A 14,760-nucleotide genomic window follows, 5' to 3' on the forward strand; every position below is an offset into this window, starting at 1 on the left:
TTCCCCATAGACTCCTATCTCTTCCCAATCTCGTTCTATCACGTCATCAAACAAGTACCCCCCTCATAGAGGCTTTCAGCGTACTCTTTTCACCTATTGGCTCTCTCCTCTGCATTTAACAGAGGAATTCCAATTGCACTTTTAATGTGACAGCCCTTGATTTTAATTTCACCGATTGTTGTTTTAAATTTTCTGATGCTGTGTCAGTCCTTCCGACAGCCATTTCTTTGCCGATTTCTTCACATTTTCACGAATCCATTTTGTCTCAGCTTCCATGAACTTCCTATTAATTTTTTTCCTGAGTGACATGAGTTACTGTATTCCTGAATTTCCCTAAACAATTTTGTACTTTCTTCTTTAGTTGATTAACTAAAGTATTTTACGGGTTACTTACAGTTTCTTTTCAGTTATCTTCCTTATAACTCCGTTTTACTTCTCTGCTTCTGTGACTGCACTTTTTAGAGATGACCACTACTCATCAACTGATCTGCCTACTGAGCTACTCATTATCGCAGTATCTGGAGCCTCAGAAAACTTCAAACGTATCTTTTCATTCCTTAGTACTTCCGTATCCCACTTCTTTGCGTGTTGAATCTTCCTGACTAATCTCTTAATCTTCAGACTACCCATAATCATTACTAAATTGTGATCTGAGTCTATATCTGCTCCTGAGGACGCCTTACAGTCTGACACCTGATTTCGGGATCTGTGTCTGGCTATAAAGTAATGTAAATGGAATCTTGCCGTCTCTCCCGGACTTTTCCAAGTATGCGTCCACCTCTTGTGATTCTTCAACAGAGTATTCGCTATTACTACGTAAAATATTAGCAGGACTCAATTAGTGTTTCTCCTCTCTCTTTCCTACTACCAGGCCCATATTCACTCGTAATCCTTTCAGTTCATCTACCCTTTCCCCTACAACCATATTTCATTCCTCCATGACTGTTAGGTCTTCATCTTTCTCAGTCTCTTCATGTGCTTGTTGTCGGTGTTGATTCACGGTCGATTCTGATGAGAACTACTTAATCACCCAACTATTCTCAGTAATGCACTCTCTGCCCTACCTCCCTATTCATAACGAATCTCAATCCCGCTATCCAGTTTTCTGCTGTTGTTGATATTACTCTATACCCGTTAATCATTAAGTCTTGTCTTCTTCGCCTTTCACTTCGCTGACCCCATTGTATCTAGACCGAGCCTTAGCATTTTTCTTTTAGGAATTTATAGCTTCCCTACCACGTTCAAACTTCTGACGTTCCAGTCCCTATTCGTACAACGTTACCTTTTCGTTGGTTGTTAAATGTTTTCCTCATGGTGACGTCTGCCTTGGCAGTCCCCCCCCCCCCCCCCCCCATCCCCCCCACAAATCAGGAGATCCGAATGGGTAACTAATCCGGAATCTTTTGCCAACAGAGAGATTATTGTGACTTATTTCAGGTACAGGTCACATGTCCTGTAGATGCACAGTATGTACCTTTAACGCAATGATTTCAGTTGCATTATGTAGCCTCATGCCACTGATAATAGCTGATTTGAAGGCAGTTTCCCAACCCAAAGACAAAAGAGTGCTCTGAACCTCTGTCCGCTCCTCCGCTCTCTTTGCTAAGGCAGTTGGCAGAACGCGGTATCTTCTTATCACGGAATTCTTCAGCCGCTGTTGCTGATGTTTTTTATTCAAAATGTAAGCAGGGGCTGGGCTGTATCTTGGTACCCTAAACGGTTTGTTACTAGTCAGTGACACTACCCGTAGGCCACGGGTGTTCTGCTCTAGATAAGAATTCTGACTTCCTGGAGGTCGATTAGAGCTTGTTCACAACAATAATTTCCCTGTTCTGAGTTGTCGGTATTCACGAGCTGCGGTGACTACAGAGTGCTTGCCTTCGACTTGATTTTGTAATCACTGAAATATAATCACATTACAGCCATCTGCACAAATTACCAACATGTAAGGGTGTATAAAGATATGCAGGAAGTATTGCATTCCACTGGAGCTGCTGTGATGTTATATACATGTATGGTGTAGTGCTAAATCAGGTGCAGTATAAACGTAATTGCATAATCCAGCGCACTCTTTTATTTATTTCCTTAAACCATATTTCACCCAACGTAGGTTTAATAGCCTAGGCAAGGGCATTGTGACCTTTCCTCATATGATGTGATGAATAGTGAAGGATGCAATCTGCCACTGCAGACAATATTTTCTTGGTAAAAGTAGTTTGATGCGTGAGTTCGTGAAGATTTTGTTTGGCGTCTACTCATGCAGGATGCTGTAAGTATATCAAACTTTATTTGTTTATTGCTTTTCTGAAGCTCCTTTTGAAGGTTGCACCCTTGAAGGTCATGAGGGTCATTGTTTAAACTTTTTAAAATGGAGGATCTAACGGGTAAGTGCAGCAATGGAATTACAACAGAAAATAGTTTTCTTGTTTCATGTAGAATCGATTCGACGTTAATTGTTCGTCACATTAAAGAGCAATGGGCTTTGATGAATGACGTTTTTATAATTTGTCACTACCGTCCACAGTAATTGGAAAATGTGGTGAACAAAGACTACTGAAACTTCGTGAGTCACTTGAATGGTCAATGTTAGGGAAAAAAGAAAGAAAGAGAAATTAGGTTAACTTGTCCAAAGACTGGTCATTAGAGACGACGTCGGTGATACGATTGGGAAGTATGCGGAAGGAAATCAGTTGTTCTCATTCTAAGGAAATATCCCAGCATTTCCTATGATCTACTTAAGGAAGTAATCGGAAAACCAAGTTAGTAAGGGCAAAGATGAATTTTAGCTACTGTGTGTTAACTTCCCAAAAAGAAAATAATGATCTGCCCCGTCAAAGAATATCTAAAGCAAAGGCCAATGGCGGTTAACAAAATATTGGATTGTTTCGTAATTTCGTTCGCTTTTCGTTACAGTGCAATCACAACCAACGTCTGGAAGTTCACCTCCCGGCAGCGCAGCTACGACAGAATGTTTACCAGTCTGTCTCTTTACAAGCTTCACACGCAAGGTTGTCCACAATATAACTAATAAGGAGCATCGCTTTAGTAAACAAACTATTTATTAGCTCCAGTTGTTGTTGTTGTGGTCTTCAGTCCTCAGACTGGTTTGATGTAGCTCTCCATGTTACTCTATCCTGTGCAAGCTTTTTCATCTCCCAGTAACTACTGCAACCTACATCCTTCTGAATATTCTTAGTGTATTCATCTCTTGGTCTCCCTCTACGATTTTTACCCTCCACGCTGCCCTCCAGTACTAAATTGGTGATCGCTTGATGCCTCAGAACATGTCCTCCAGTATACTCCATTATTGTCAACAATATGTTGCAATTTGTGTGGAAGCTTATAAGTACCATTCCTCCAAAATGTAGGGGCTATCAGGCTCATGAACTTTTCGATGTTCAGTTTGCAGTGCCCCAAGAGATGAGGCGTTTGACATTCTGGAAATTCTGTAGGGAACGGAATAGACGGAACTCGGAAGCGGCAATGTCTGGCGAATAAGGCAACTGGGGTAACACATCTCACTAAAAAGAACGCAGCTTTTGACGTGTCACCGTATGGGTATGTGGTCTGGCGTTATCGTGGTGAAAGACGACATCGTGTAGCAAATCCGTCGTTTCTCATTAATGGTTGCCTTGAGACGATCCAACTGCTGACAAAATGTCTCTGAAGAAGTTCGGAATACAGGACACCTCTGCAATCCCATCGCATGCATAACAGACTCTTCGTCGGTTGGAGCCCTCGTTTAGGAACCGCACACTGACATATCCAATGGCGCGTTAGGTTGTCGAGTTCTACGTCGTATGGGCGGTTAGGCAACACTGTTACGCTGAGAAGCACGGCGGGTGCAGGGTCTGCAGGCGCTATGCATGGCGCGCGAGCCAAACGAACGAACTTACGTGACAACCCAATATAATGTCATTCATCTGGCGGCACAACGGAGATGTTTCCCACTACGAACTGCATTCCAAGGCTGTGTCCATGGCAGTTGGTATCAGCCGCCAAGAAATGAGATTCACTGCGGTCGCAATGTAAAAGAATCGACGAAGGAAGCTACATCAAGTGCCGTTACTGTACGCCCGTTTGCATTCTGCTGGTGCTACAAAAGAACTTATCTAGAAGCGTGGAGTGGAAAGCCATTCTTGCTTTGCTCATTCTTCTGAAGTTGCACTGTCAGACGTTTACATTTCTCTCTCATTATCGACCAACAAGTCAGTAAATTTCTTTGTTAGAGAAAATGCATTTTAAACTTGGATTGAAGACATCTTTATCTCTGAACCACAAGCTTGCTTCAGGCTCGGAATCCAAAAAACGGTCTGAGTACCGTCAAATTGGTTTACTTAATGTGACAGACTATACTATTGATAATTAACTAATCCATTATACTGTTGTGCTGTATTCAACAGACCAACGAGAAACACTGTGAAAACATAGACTACTCTAACACAAATGAATTTTATTTTACCGTGATAACCTTATAATGGAGGTTTACTTTAATATAAAAAATGTATCTGTAATACAAGCTTGTCCAAAACTTCACGCATAAGTAAGATATTACACACTTTTGACCTGTGTGTTGTCTTAATCTGTTAAGTCCTCTATCATACCCAAGAAGCATTTTGGAACTATCACGAACATATGTACATCTGGTAGTGAGAGTAGACCCAGAAAGGATATCAGTTAGTTTATTTATTGGTTCAAAAGGCTCTGAGCACTATGCGACTTAACTTCTGAGGTCATCAGTCGCCTAGAACTTAGAACTAATTAAACCTAACTAACCTAAGGACATCACACACACCCATGCCCGAGGCAGGATTCGAACCTGCGACCGTAGCGGTCGCTCGGTTCCAGACTGTAGCGCCTAGAACCGCACGGCCACTCTGGCCGGCGTTTATTTATTGCCACATATAATTTAATCAGATTGTATCTTCACCAAAGTATAAAAACGATGTCAGTATAAGAAGAAAAATATAAGTTTTAACAAGGATGAAATGTCGCTATTTCTTAAATGTTTCACCTAGGAAGCCAGGTGGTGGTAAATCGAGGTTGTGAGAAGACTTACAATGCAAAAATTAAGAGTGCCCCATCGATTTTCGATCTGGAAGCTTTTAGCTCGATTAGAGAAGGGGTAAAAGTATGACAAAGCGTCTAGATTACTAGTGAATCTGGAACCTAGGGTTAATGCACCTTTCATTACACAAAGCAGCAACGTTTCCTCATTGCTGACGGTCCAGTGTTGCTCTCAGTACAATTTGTTTCCAAAGCGACTGGTAACTCTGAGAATACGCAACATGAAATACCTGACTGTGAATTATGTGGAGATGACCTTCCTGGAACAATTTTGATATATCAGTATTACATCCTGTGTGAGAATCATTCAGACAGTTTATTGAAAATTACAAGAAAATATCAAGTGAATATAGCAGTGTAATTTTTATACTCACCAGGAAGTAATACGATAGTCACATAATGACGAAACGTATTTTACAATGTTTCAAGTTCTCCAATGCACTAGTGGCAATGAAACTAAATATACTCAGCCGATGTTTTTCTTGATCTGGCTAACACTTGGGAAGTTGGCACTTGAAAGGCATGGTGGTAGTAGCTGCCACCATCTTGACTGGGATTTCTGTAACGTTTGGTTCAAAAGCATAGTTATGAATAATGTCCGAATACACCAACTGGGACTCAAAAATCGTGAATGTAGAGGAGGGAAAATTATTTGGGTGGCCCTCTTCTTCAGCATCCGTTATAGCTATTTTTGTTTTTCTGCTTTAACTGTACTGCAAACTGAAAAGAGAATTCGCCGAAAGCAGTTCACTTTAACATTATGATTGAAAAATATTGTTTAAATATTATAGATATAAAAACAGTTTTCCTTAAAAATTCTTCCATTGACCCGTTTATGACACATAAACGCAAGTGAAAAGGCAACACCGATTACAAAACACAAGAACCCACACAGAAATTTCATAGGCTGTGAACAACAAATAGTTTCAAAACAGAAAACCAAGTTGCAAATCTTGTGCAGTGACAAAAAGACTCAAAAAGCATAAAAAAATCGAAACAAGTTAAAGATTGATGTGAAAATCCAATTGGAGATTCTGGTAACATGAAGAGAGAAACAGTTATGATGAGAATGTGGTACAAGCAACACAAAATGCTGACAATGTCTTGAATACGTCATCCTTAAGCGAAATTTTCACTAGATATGAAGATAGTAACTGTTCTCGAAAGAACAGATAGCACTGATGAATAGATAATTAATAATAGAATAAATGATAATTAATTGAAACCCTCAGCAGCTGACAGGTGTTGTTGATATAACTCGATGGGGACAGATGAAAATGCGTGCCCCGACCGGGACTCGAACCCGGGATCTCCTGCATACATGGCAGACGCTCTATCCAACTTTTTTTTTTTTTTTTAATATCATTTTGTTCGCTTTCGTTCGTTGCATCTGCTCGGGGCGGACGTTGTAAGACATCCGTTTAAGTTCGTTGTTGATCGATTAACTCAGTTTTTTTATTACAGAGGGCTGCTAACCCTCTGACCGAACACGCTGAGCTACCGTGCCGGCGAGCCACCCAGGACACATATGAATAGCTAGTCCACAGGGACTTGTCCCTTGCACGCTTCCCATGAGCCCCACATTCCCAACTGTCCACAATCTACATACGTAGTGTTCCTAATAGATATTTGTCCATCCACTCATTACTGGCGCACACTAAGGTAACGATTTTCATAAGAGTTCGAGCAACCTGTGTGCATTTGCGCAGACGAAGGTCATTGTTGTTGATATACCTCGATGGGGAGGTATATCAACAACACCTGTAGGCAGCTGAGGTTTTCAATTAATTATCATTTATTCTAGAGAAGCTGCACTGTCATCAATGTCATCTGTTCTTTCGACAACAGTTACTTTCTTCATATATATAGTTAAAGGCCACCCAGCCATTGATCTTCGTCTGTGCGAATGCGCACAGGTTGCGCGAACTCTTACGGGAATCGTCACCTTAGTGTGCGCGAGTAATGAGTGGATGGGCAAATATCTATTAGGTACATTATGTATGTAGATTGTGGACAGTTAACAATGTAGGTCTCACGGGAGGCGTGCAAGGGATAAGTCCCTGTAATCGTGCTATTCATCTGTGTCCTTGATTGCTCAGATGAGCAGAGCGTCTGTCATGTAAATAGGAGATCCCTCGTTCGAGTCGCGGTCGGGCCACACTTTGTCAGCTGTCCCCATCGAGGTATATCAACAATACCTATCAGCAGCCGAGGGTTTCAATTAATTATCAGAAATTTTCAATCTCTAGAAACCAAAGGAACGGACAGTAGCGTCTTCTCGTAACGGTTACGGTACAACTGCTGGTGATGCTTTGTCAATAAAACCGAAAAGTGCCCAATGAATGAGCTCTTCAGTATTCAGACTGCTCAAAACACAGAGGTTCACCCAGAGGAGCCTGGGCTGGAATTTGTACGCAGCTCCTCACCGTTAGTGTCTTTAGCTTGTAGTTTATTTCTTGGCTGCTTCTCACTAATGATGCCGCTAGGCTATCACAACATTCATATCAGAATCATCGAAGTGTAATTGATAGAACAGCGTGCTATGTTAAATGCCACGGCATTTGTGGCCGAATATGGCTCAATGGACAATGTTGATGGCAATTTCGTTTCACCGTGGACACTGCTGGGAATAATAACACTTTCATGACAGCCCTCACGCACATCAGTTCCTCTATTAGTAATATGTCTAATAGACTCTTGCTTAACTAAAAGTACTGGTGATAACCAAAAATACAAACAGACATGGGATCTCAGGCTAGAAATAACCGTGGAATAACGATAAAAAGTTGAAAACTGATACGGCAGTTGTTTTACATGATATCTTGATGATGAAACTGTAACATGACTGGTACAGATCACCTCACTGCTAAGTATCAATTCAGCTGCATTTTGTTTTCATACGTAAGTGGGCAACACAATCTGTTGAGTGGTGGCTGAAGGGCTCTAACGTAGAAAAACACTATCCGTAACATTCCGTGTTTACCGTGTGGTGACCAGGCTGTTCCAGGTCGTCGGCTCCGGTGTGAGCCGCGGAGCGCTCCCTGCTCTAGGGAGCCGTGTCGCTCGCTGTGACCATTCAAAGTGGGCCGGCACGCCGGCACATGGCACGGCTGGCTGAGGCAGGCGGCAAGGCAAGCGTTTTGATGCGCCAGCTGCGTCTTACAAGATCGGCAATCTCGTACTCTTAGCTGCTAAGACGTTGTGATATGCTACACCAGGAAATACGATGTTCCGGAAATAGATAAGAAACAACTGTTTTACAAGAAATTGCATACTAAATTTATTGGGCCTCTGTAGCTTGACGTTTTCTTTTCATTACAAGATCGGAAATATCAGGCGTCAAAGTGTTCGCAACGTTAATGCGGAGGATGGACTTCATTGTTGCATCCTGAAGAAACGATCGTTCCTTACTTTTTACTCTTTTCATTGCTGAGAAAAGCCGCTCACAACAATGCGTAGATCCAAACATGCACCTGATCTGAGCGGCATTGTTGTGAAGCTTGGGAAATGTTTTTTTGCTGTAATGAACGATACCATCGCGACAAATCCAATGTGTTGTAGTACCTCTCTTTCAACAAAGATGAATTTTGCAAATCAATAATCTCCAACTGAAGTGACGATGACAAGTCACCGGGGGAAACTGAAAAAGGAGTGCTGAACATCTTAAGTTCCATTTCCAAACTAGTGAGGTCTCGGAATCGTGTTACAAACGACGTGATGAGCTGCTTTAACTTTGCTCGGTAATCGCCGAAAGTACTACATTCAGGTAGTTTTAAAGAAGCAAGACGATTGAAGAACGTTAAATGTCCATTACTCATCTGCCTCTCAAATGAACGCTTTGATCTGGTCGTGCATGTCTAAGATCAGCTGCCTTTCCCCTGCAGTGACAGATTTAAATTATTCAGATGCATAGTTATATCAGCTAGGAACGCCAGGTCTGATATCCATTTTATATCTCTCAGACAACGCATTTCTTCCCCTTCCATTTCGAGAAATAGGGATACTTCCTCACGAATGGCAAAGAAAACATTACGAACTTTTCCCCGACTCAGCCAACGAACTGTGCTGTTGTAAGGTATATCCCCATACTCCGCTTCCATATCTTTCAGGAATCCTTTGAATTGGCGATGATTCATACAGTGACGCCGCACAAAATTCACACACTTCACGACATGTTTCAGTACGCCACCTAGCTCTACTGTTTCACCACACAGTGCCTCTTGGTGAATAAAACAATGAAGAGTCAAAATGTCTTTCCCAAATTGGTCCCTGAGTTTATTTTTCAAACGAGAAGCAAAACCTTGGTGAAGCCCGATCATTTGGGGTGCACCGTCCATCGCTACAAAATGGAGCTTATCCCACGGCAAATTCATATTGTCCATTGATTCACAAATAGCTTCAAAAATGACACGTCCAGTTACGGTGTAATCGAGTGGTTCTCCAGTTCTTCAGTTACTTGCAGCTCCATGTCGACACTACGCACAAAGACTGCAAGCTGAGCACAGTCCGATATGTCGGTGCTTTTGTCAAGCGCTAGCGAAAATGCAACAAAGCTCTCCGCCTTTTTCCTGAGCTGTGTCTCTAAATCCGTTGCCATGTCCAGGATTTGACGAGACATTGTTTGCTTCGACAGGCAAACCCCTTCAATTGCCTGCACCTCCCTTGGAAACAAACATTCTGCAACTGATACGATGCACGATTTTACGAGTGGTCCCACCGAAAACGGCTTGCCACTCGTCACAATGATGTGAGGGACCCTGTAGCTTGCTCGAATTGCAGATGCAGTAGTGTTTTCTCCGCTCTCATTCACCTGAAAATTATAAACGCATTACGGAACACGAACTATGTTGCATGTTTTTATACCCTCCGTATTACGAAACCGTTTTTAAACTTACGTCTCCTGGTATGTCGTTCTTAAGCCTGGCTACCAGTTCTCTGCGTGCAACGCCTTCTACCTGATCGTAGTGCGCTGCGTGAAGACGTGTATAATGTCGTTGTATATTGTACCTCTTCGCAGAATTAAATACTTAATGACATACAAGACACTGCGGACGATCATACCTCTCAATGAATAGGGACCACGCGGCTCGTCATAGCTGTCACTGAACACAGATTATTGCGTCAGTTGCGGCTGCATGCGGCCAGGGGGCAGTGAGTTCGCTTTTCCCCTCTACGTGGGCTCCGAGCTGCCGCAGTGAGCGCTCCGGAGCGCTCCGGCTCCCTGGAGCTCGGTTGGCACAGCCTGGTTGTAGTCGCTGCAGAAAACTTGTCTCAAATTGGGTGTCTTTCTGGGGTGGTTCCAGTTCTGAATTTGTGGCTTCCTGGAATTAATCGCCGACATGCGACCGCAAGGATGCCGTAGCTACCAAATGCCCACTTGAGATGTAACAAGTATCTATTCAACATGGACATTAGTATCAATCCCACCATTCTGTTCCCACGGAATGTGAGAAATTTAGCACCATCTCAGTAGGATTTCTGTTGTCCCATGCAGTGTATTGCCTCCCTCACCCACATTGTGTGTGCTACATTAGCCAATAATATATGACCGTTGATTCTCAGTATAACGTAGTAAATTGTTTATGCGTATTTGTAAACCATTTCAGGAAAACTTTTGCAGCATTCTATTCTTTTCATACTCGCCGAGACACCTTTTTCTTCACTACATTGGTGACAAGCTTCCTGCCGCCCCTACAAGCAGAGTTTAGGTTGAGGTCAGAGAACTTTGTATTCTGTTCAGTTCGCTTTCTGGCTGTAGTTCCTTGATGACTGTCCTGTTCAATGTTGTATGTGTCCGTAGAATCACATGTTAGTTTCATATCTCAGAGTTCTTACTCTGAGCAACTACCATTTATCTTCGTAAAACAAGAGAAAATCCAACCATATATATTTAGTTGTTTTTACATGTTGGATATGAAGTTCATCGGGCTAATCCCCATGGCTTCTTTTCTTCTAGAGTAACGTTTGTATAAGATTGAATGTTGGTCTTGAATTTGAATAAATCTTTGCTACTGTGAAATCGACATCCATTTATTAACTCATACTTTCCACAACAACTTCCACTATTAGGAGACTTTTATTTTACAAAGATAATCAGGAACCAGCTAAGGTGCTGCTTCAGTGTGGTGGTGCCTCTGTTCTGTGCAATGATCGAATTATTAATTGAATGCCGCACAACATGCAAAGATCTTTATTGTGGTGACTGGTGGATAGCGTTTGTAGGTTTTTGTTTTGGTGATGAAATCGTTACCAATGCAATTAAGATCAAGATAGAGATCAAACCTAATTAATTACTTCTCTAAGCATTTCCGCTTTGAAATCGTCCTAGTGTAACAACAAACGCCAAGTACTTCTCACTGAAAATCTGTTTATGTCGTTTTAAGCACTCCAGGTCACCTTTGTGAGTACGTACAATTCGCTACTATCGTCATCCCAGTTCTGGTTCAACGCAGCATGCGGTATCTGTACCCACTGAGATAGTACTTGCACAGGGAAACTATATCAATGGACGCGAATAAACCTCCAAGTTCAAAATCGCACTACTAAATCGGAAACATACACAAAGTCAGCCACATATGACTCCGACATTAACACCCCAGAATTTTATCTGAAATCTCAAGAAGACACTCGAAAAGCGAAAATAAAATGATCCACAAATCAAAGGAAACGAAACGATCGAACGCAGCAATGTGATTCAATCCCCTTTAATAAGCCTAGTATCGCCATCACTGTTCCGAGGGATGCAGGATGTGGTGATCAGTTTTGAGGGTGTGTTCCTTAAGATAGACAATTTGGAGCTGTAGAGAATGGCCGAGGTATGTTGTGGCGCGAAAATACTGCGAGAACTCCACGCTCCACACGCAAACGTGCAGTATATTAGAAACATTCGGTAACTACATCTTTGCGGCATTTTTCACTGAAATTAGATAACAGTGCTTCGGGAATACATGGAGTCTGGGACTGGTGCACACGCAGACGCGCAGTATATTAGTACCATTCGCGAACGACATCTTTGCGGCACTTTCCACTGAAATTAGATAACAGTTCTTCGGGATTACGAGGAATCTGAGAATGGTGCATGTTTGTGATTTAGTTGGTCAAATTTGGAACTTATCTGAATGTAATCGGGCTGCTACAGAGCTGGCTAAAGTATGGGACTGATGACTTGTCTATCGTTGACTCGTGGGTCAGGCAAGACTGGTGAGACTTACGTAAATTACTTTGTCAATACTAAATACTTCAGTATTCATCATGAGGTATGGTGCATGAAATGAGCCTTTGCCACAACGCTGTTGCATATGCAATTATATCAGACAGAATTGTGGTTTGTAATGTAAAAAATATTTCGTCTTAGCGTTAATGCTGCGCCAAGTATTCCACTGACCGCAAAATCGTTCAGCACCACTGTATCACAAGCGGAAAGCAACACTTCCTGCACAACTTTAAGCATCCTACCGTGTTCCCATTTTGTGCACGTGGCCGTTACGTGTTTTATTTCACTGATTACAAAGTCACGTCTGTAGCCTAGGCAGCCGGTGACTGGTGACACGACAGAATTAGGACATTTTTTCTTTTCTAACAGGCAGTAATCAACCTACAGGGACTCACAATTCTCATACAGTATGGAGCATCCTTCACTATGACAAAACGCAAAGCGATCGTACGAGTAGCTCGGTGCTGTGTTGTTATGTTTCTGGCTTTGTATGCTTCAAGTCTGAGCTCAGTTCGCACTTCAGGAAACTATATTTAACAAACACTAACAGACCCCGTCCACCTCTGGTAACGCCAGCTGAACAACATAGGCTTCACTGTGAGCCCAAATCCTCATAAATCATGGTACTTCTTCAGTAATGACTGGAACAGAGTCAGCGCAAGTTGAGCCATGACAGTGGAAGTGATAATTGGGCCACGGATAATCTCTGTCATATGTAATGTTTTTTAAACCATAAATTTGGTTTTATTTGTTGGCCAATTGACAGATCAGATCACAGGGAACCTAATTCTTATTGCATTTGAACTTCAGATATTGAAAATATTTGTGCTGGACTGGGATACGATCTCCTTTTAACGAGATTTGATGCCTTTGGAACGATGAAGTTCTATTGTTTCATTGTTTATGCAAGATTCCAAACGTCTCGACTAAAGGCGTGTGTCTGGGTTCGAATTCTGATCAGGAGCAAAAATTTCCATCACGTCATTTCAAGCTACAGCACACGCACACCAAACTACAGGTGAAAAATAATTACAGATTTTAACTTCGCTTCATACATTTTTAACAATGACAGTTCTTACCGATTCTGACTCTCGATCAAGTACAAAACTTTTCATCATACTGTTTTAGGATCAAACACGCCAGTCTTAGCTATTGGTGAATATGAAGGTCATAGCTAACCTTCGTTCGTGTGCAGTCAACAATTATATGTGTAAGGTTAGATTCCCAGATAGCACTGAACTTTTCCTTGATTTATTTCCTGTACCAACATATATACATCTGGCTACTAGTGAAACAGACCAACGTTTAACATCTATTTGTGACTAGAAAACGACGGCCATAGTTTCGGAGTCTGAATTATGGTAAGGGAAAACTCTTTCGTCCCCACATATCCGTTTCAGTCATTTCACTATTGGTGAAAAAATTCGATAGCTAATAGTTGATGTTGCTTAGATAACAATCCAATTAAGTACTGGGTTCTAATTCCCGTTTAACACATTTTACGTCATGTCATTCCGAGTCCAAACAAGCACATACCTTTTTACTTGTAACTGAAATCATATTCAGTATCTTTAATAATTTCTTAATAGGGACAGTAGTTGTTGAACTGGAGTCCCGAATCACGGTAGAGTACAAAATTTTCATCGTGTAATTTCAAGTTGAAATTAGCTGTAGGAAATGTCGTTTACTGTAATAAAGTCGTGTTTATAAGCGTTGCACTATCTTGGTATTACTTTGCATCTGGGTCGATAGCCATACAGACCAGTGTTTTCTAGAGGCCTCTTGAAGTCACAATTTTGTGTAGTGAAACGACTTTACCGAAAGGAGGTTAGAGGACTTGCAAGAAAGTTAAGTTGCGTGGGTTGCGTACAAATCATGTGAAATTCAGTTCTGTTCGTTTGGATACTTCTGAGCATGATAGTACTTCAGAGCCTGTCATCTTGTCCTCCGTAGCCCATTTGGCGCCCAAACATGACTGTAACCCCACAAATTAAATATCACAACGTTATTTCCACTCCTAAATTAGCGGTATTGTTTTTCTATAACAGTAAAAAACACGCATGGTTCACTTATTGTCACTACTGTTCTAAGTTACACTTGTCGTCAACAGTAGTTGGAGTTTTGTACGAAAATAATGTAAGACATTTAAGGAACCGGAATTGTCACTACTGTTTATCAAAATATGTAAAGATTTCTTCCTCAACAGTGCAAAACACAATGGTCACTTGTTGGCACTACTGACGCATCTTTCAAGTTAATATACACTTGGTATCAAAACACGACTGTGGTTCGATCATTTCATCGTCTTCGTGCTGGGCACAATGAACCCTCCAATTAAGTGTCAGAGTGTCATTGCTATGACTAAATTGCCTAAACTATTGGTCAAAAGCTGGTTTCAATTTTGCAAAAACCGATACTATACCTGCCAAAGGCTGATGATCATGGCACATCACATGTGCTATCGGAACTCAAATTTTTAG

The sequence above is a fragment of the Schistocerca americana genome, chromosome 5, assembly GCF_021461395.2.
Source record: "Schistocerca americana isolate TAMUIC-IGC-003095 chromosome 5, iqSchAmer2.1, whole genome shotgun sequence".
Classification (NCBI taxonomy): domain Eukaryota; kingdom Metazoa; phylum Arthropoda; class Insecta; order Orthoptera; family Acrididae; genus Schistocerca; species Schistocerca americana.